General features: G+C 33.0%; 1 pseudogene; it reads right to left on the reverse strand.

The window, feature by feature from the left end:
• Nucleotides 1-406: 406 nt before the first annotated feature.
• On the reverse strand, nucleotides 407-1,171 carry LOC124897720 (annotated as a pseudogene).
• Nucleotides 1,172-6,514: the final 5,343 nt, after the last annotated feature.

Below are 6,514 nucleotides of genomic sequence, written 5' to 3' on the forward strand. Positions count from 1 at the left end.
CTGTATCTTACCAAATAAATACTCCCTTAACTTAATTTAACAATAGGCAGTTAATTGGATTAAGAAACTTTTAAGAAAATTAAGAAAAGGATATAAACTAAACATGCATCATTTACTTGTGTAGTAACCATTTAATTCATTCTGATACGTCAAACTTATCCACAAAGAATTACTTCTACTTTACTAACACTTAAAAGAACAAATCACTCATCCTTAATTACACTTCATTTTCGTATTCCTCCCCATTATTTGGTAAAAGGTCCCACGTTGGTTGGGGAATGGACTGGTGGGTTGCTTATATAGACTTGGGTAATCCTCACCTCTTGAGTTAACTTTTGAGGTTGAGCCGTTTTGGGCTCCCAGTCCACGTGCCAGATGCCAGTTGGGCCTGGATGTGAGGGGAGCGTTAGAGTGGGTAAAAAGTCCCACATTCGTTGGGAAATAAACTATCTGAACCGGCCAGATGTTCATCTCCAACCTCGCTGTTCAAACGCAGTATTTCCACCACGTCGCGTAAACCACCGTAAAGTCCATTACAGAAGCTCATCAAATGTTTCACATCCTAACTTTCATTTCGGAGAAACACCTTGAGAATTCTTAAGAAATCATTCAACCCCCGGCCTGTGAGGATCTTCGATAGGTACCCGAAATCATACGCCCCTTGAAACGTTACCCATTTTACCGATGAGTCATTGCATACAAGCCCTGAAGACATCATCACCTTACCAAAATCCACGGATTTAATCCCCGAAATCCGATTCCTTTCGAAGTCGATACCCTGTATTCTAAGGAGATTGATTGACTCCGGCGCTTGACGGTCACGATTCACATCGAAGTCGGAAAAGTTGAACTCCCATATATACCGGTGATCTACAGAGCCCAAATCCGGCAAGTTCCCTTCTTTATCAGAAAGCGTAATCCCAACTTGAATAAGTTTTAAGGCGTCGACATTTAATTTCAACCATTTATACTTCGCCTCCGGAGTCTGCGTTATGAAAGGGACATTGCCTTCTTGCTTGAAGATGACGCCGGGAAACTCTGTATCCATAGATACACAAGGATACTGATCAATTATGGAAGAAATAAGGTCGAATTCGGATACAAGATTATCAGCCCAGACTTGTCTTATCGTAATCTTGATCAGATTTGGAGCTACTTCATCAGTAATCATAACTGAGAATTCACAAGATTCAGAGATGAGGGTGTTTTTCGCGGGGAGCGTGTAGGAAGGCTTTTTTTTTTTTTTTTTAGTAAGGAGTGGACGGAAAATGGAAATGAATGAAGACATTATTTTAAAATTCAACTACTTATATAGTAGTGCAAATTTTCTTCCGCGGGTGCATGTAGTTTTGATTTACGACCCGTTTGGCATAGAAATATATTTTCCCTTTATTTTAGAATATTTTGTTTGGCAATCAATAAACCACGTACAAATTGAAGTTGAATTTGGGAATTTGGATTTAGCACTTTTTAATTTTATTTATTTTTTAATTCTAAACCCTTTCTTTTCGTAAAGTAAATCCCATTTTCATAAATTTTTTAAAAATATATTTTCAGTTTTTATATTTATTAAGAAAATACATTGAATTCTAAATACTAACTCCAAAATACTATGATCACGCACAACTCCAACTATATTGAACTTCAAAAATTTCAAATAAAGTGAATATGTTTTTAATTTTCATGGCCAAACACCTGCCTAATATGATTCACTTTTATTTGTCATTATTTCATTTTTCGATGTTAAAGCTGCATGAACTTTGACTAATATTTTAAGATATATTTTTTAATCATATAATATGAGAAGGATTACAACTTCTAGCATTTTTCGTATAGTTTTCGACCATTTAAGTCTTAAATTTAAAACATTAAATTAATCTACTTCAATTTAACTTGAAGTTTAGCTAGTCAAATTGACCTCGAGAAATAAAATAATGACAAGTAAAAGTGAATAGAGGGAGTTTCAGTATAGTTTTTTAATGGGGATATGGGGAGGACATGAGATTTATGGTTAGACACTTTAATTTGTTTCTAATAAATTCTCGATTTTAAACACTATTTTTTGAAGCATGGTTACAAAAATAGTATAACAGTGATATAACAAAATAAATGACAAATGGAACAATAAATAAGGATGTGTTATGAAAACAATATGAATGCCATGTGTAAAGTGAATGATGCCATATGACTACTATTGAGTTAGTTTTATAGCCTAATCATAACCCAACTCTTAATAAAAATATTATATAAGTTTCCATGCATGAACTATAAATAGTCCATGCTTTATGTAGAAATTTGGGGTGAAAAGATCAATATAGAAAGACTCTACTTTATTTACACTTTTTATAATGTTATATCACGTTATCAACATGAGTCTCTACCATTCTGAGCAAATACAGGTAATATAGGTTAGTGTTTATTTTTTTTAAATAATGTCTAATATTTTCAAATGCGAATTTAGTGCCCTAAATATATCAAGCAAAACTTATATGTCCTGGGCACAAAATGTTGAAATACATTTAAATGTGATGGATTTGACAGACACCATAAAAAATGACAATAAGACATCAAATCAAGACAAGGCCAAGACCATGATATTTCTTCATCATCATCTTGACGAAGGTTTAAAAATGGAATACCTCACGATTAAGGATCCCCTTATATTGTGGAACAATTTAAAAGAAAAATACGACCACCTGAAGATGATCATCCTTCCACAAGCTCATTATGAATTGACCCATCTGAGGTTGAAAGATTTTAAGAATATAATTGATTATAATTCTATGATGTTTAGAATTAAATCACAGTTGAATTTATGCAGAGAAAATATCACTGATCACGACATGTTAGAGAAAATATTCTCTATTTTTCCCGCCTCGAATATGCTCCTGCAGTAGCAATACCGAGAAATGGAATTCAATAAATATTCTGAATTAATTTCTCATCTTCTTGTTGCTGAACAACATAATGATCTTTTTATGAGAAATCATGAAAGTCGATCTGCTGGTACTGCTCCATTTCTTGAAGTGAATGCTACAAATTTTCACCCAATCAGACGTGAAAGAAGTCCTGGCCCTAGTCCTGGTCGTGGTCATGGTCGAGGAAGGCATTTTAATCAGGGTGATCGCATTACAATAAATAATAACCCTCAGCACTAGCAGTGCAAAAAAAGGGGGAAACTCCTAAAGCAGTGCCAAGGACGAACTCTGAAAGTAAATGTTATCGACGTGAAGGAAAGGGACACTGGTCGCGTACCTGTCATATGCCAAAATATTTGATAAAACTCTATCAGGCCCCTTAAGAAAACAGATAATGACGTTGAGGAAAACTTTATCTTTGAAGATAATGTTGGGCCCATGAATTTAGATGCCTCAGATTTCTTTACAATTCTCGAAGAATATGTTAATCATCCTGTAGATGATGAATATAAAGTAGTCTGATTGTTTTGCTTTCCTGTTAAGTTGTATTAGTTTACATTTCTGTTAATAGTATCTCAATAATCTTGTAACTTGATAAAGTTTGTGTAATGTGTTATGTGCTAGTAATATTATAATGTTTACATTGTTTATGTTTTCATCTTGAAGAATATATGAATACACCTGAAGCAGAAAATCAGAAATTTACTCTTGAAGTAGTAAATCTAAAATTAAAGATAATGATAGAGAAAATTCTCTACAGCTATATGTATACCTCGATTTGCTCCTGAAGTAGCAAAATATTGAAAGAAGTCCTAAGGTATCATCGTTTAATAGGCTTAAGGCACATTGTGATAATTATATTTCATTCTTGAAGAATGAAAACTTTTGATAAATTGTTAATTATCTTTCATTCTCAAGGAATGAGAATTTTTGATAAATGTGACAATTATAGATTCATTCCCTGAGGTGAATGTGATATTTAGTAACGTATATAAATGTGCACTTGATTGTGAAAACCACATTCAGAAGGAGTAGAAAGAATTATTCTGAAATTTACTCCTGAAATAGTAAGTCTGAAATTTATCTTAAATCTACTCCTGAAATAATAGAAACTTGAAATTTACTCCAGAAGTAGTGAATCTGATATTTACTTGTGAAGTAGTAAATTTGATATTTACTTCCGAAGTAGTAAGATTGTGCAATAGTAAAATCTTGCAAACTACTCTCGAAGTAGTAGACCTTTTACTCTAGTAAATAACTCATGCCATGATAAATTTGGAGTTTACTAGTTTTATTTATTGCGTAAATAATTTTGTCATCTTGAAGATGAGCATATTGAGTTTTAGACATATAATGAAGAGCTAGAAGATTCTTCAAAAACTATTACTTGTTCTCATGATAAGTTAATTGAGCCAACTAATGTTGAGACTGAATTCCCTAAATTCTGAAAAACGTAATAGGTGAATAAGAGTCCATTCACCCTTCATTTGATATGATGCATCCATAATATGATCACATATACGTTTATCGTCAACCTGCAGTTTGACATTCATAAAGTTGCCTTCTCAATTAAATTGAGTCAAGAGCATGATTTTCAGATAACGTAATCAAGACAATTGATCTTGATAATACTGGTTCTATTCAAAATGGTTTAGCATTGAATGTCTCATATAAATAGCTAAACCATGGCTTATGAGAACAAAGATAAAAAATATTGGTCTGAAATATATATTGCATATAGTAGCACTTGTGTGCATTAGACCAATAAATTATGATCAATTCTCCCCTCTTAATTGGTTCAAGGCCAGAAACTATATATTTTCCATCTAATAGCTTTTTGATATGCAATATATAATTAACAGATATACCATGATTCACAAGGATGGATTCTCCAAAGTAGATTGGAGTATATGTTGGTTTTCCTAACATAAGGGGAGATAATAAGCAACTAAGAAATATGTTGAGAATTATCGTTAGTACGATCCTCATTTAAAAAATAATTCTAGTAAAATGCCAGAAGCATTTACTGACTCAAAATTGATTTTATATTTAGTTGCAGATGCTCCTACTATATGTCCTTGAAGGACAGGGTCTATAGCATGCATGAAGCATGGTAGATCAATCGATTCCAAATAAAATAATCCTTGAAAAGAAAATGGAGCAAATGGTCATAATAAAGAGACAATATGCTCTTGAAGAGCGACGACATAACACTTCGTGAAACCTCTAGAAGAGGTTCAGGTACCTGAAAATAATGATGCGATAAGATCTCAATATGTTATGTCGTAATGTGAACCGATACAATAATAGATCATCGACGACATCTTTAGTACAATAGCACGCAATATTGTATAGTATTATGAGGATCTGAATTCTATGTTTATTTAAGCATGCTGACGTAGAAATAATTATCAAGTGAAATATACTTCTTGGTAAGCATAAGATTTATTTGGCCTGCAATCTTGACACTAGAAGATGTCATGTATTTAATATTGAATAGTTCACTTGATAATAAAATTTAGATGAGAATCCGAGAAGGATTAAAGATGTCTGAAGCATATAGTTTAAAGTCTCGAGAATTATATTTAATCAAATTATAAAGATCACTATACGATTAAAAACCATCAGGGCGTATGCGGTATAATTGCCTTAGTGAGTACTTGATAAATGAAGGTTACATAAATGATGTCATTTGTCCTTATATTTTCATTAAGAAAATGACACTAGAGTTTATTATACTCGCTGTTTAAGTGGATGACATAAATCTCATTGGAACTTCAAAAGAGATCCATATGCAATTGAATATCCAAAGAAAAGAATTCAAAATAAAAGATTTTGGAAAGACAAAGTTGTCTTGGTCTGCAGATTGAACATTTAGCAAACGGGATCTTCATTCACCAATCTGCCTATACTGAGAATGTCGTGAAACAATTTTACTCGGACAAAGCACATTCATTAAATAATCTAATGATTATTCGATTACTTGAAGTGAGTAAAGATTCATTTCGACCTTCAGAAGAGGGTGAAGAGATTTTTGATCCTGAAGTACCATATCTCAATGTTATTGGTCCACTTATGTATTTTGCTAATAGCGTAAGGCTTCATATAGCCCATTCTGTTAATTTGCTAGTCAGGGTACAATTTTTTTTCATGTAGACATTGAAACAGAGGTAAGCATATATTGCGATATCTAAAGGGGCCTATTGATATAAGTCTGTTTTATACTAACAAAGCTAGTCCAGATCTTCTTGGTCATGCAGATGCAGGTTATTTATCTAAACTACATAAAGTACGATCTCAAATAAGCTATGTGTTTACATGCGGAGGTACTGCAATATCATGGCGATCGATAAAGCAATTCATACTTGCTACTCCTTCTAATGATGCTGAGATAATAGCGATCCATGAACCAAATAGAGAATGCATATGGATGAGATCAGTAGTGGTACACTTCATCAAAGAGAGATGTAGCCTAAGGCTCGATACCAAAGTACCCACGGTCATATTTGAAGATAATGCAACATGCATAGCTCAATTAAAACTTTATAAAAGGAAAATAGAATGAAGCACATCGCGCCAAAGTTCTTCTTCACGCA

The sequence above is a fragment of the Capsicum annuum genome, chromosome 1 (assembly GCF_002878395.1).
Source record: "Capsicum annuum cultivar UCD-10X-F1 chromosome 1, UCD10Xv1.1, whole genome shotgun sequence".
Lineage (NCBI taxonomy): Eukaryota > Viridiplantae > Streptophyta > Magnoliopsida > Solanales > Solanaceae > Capsicum > Capsicum annuum.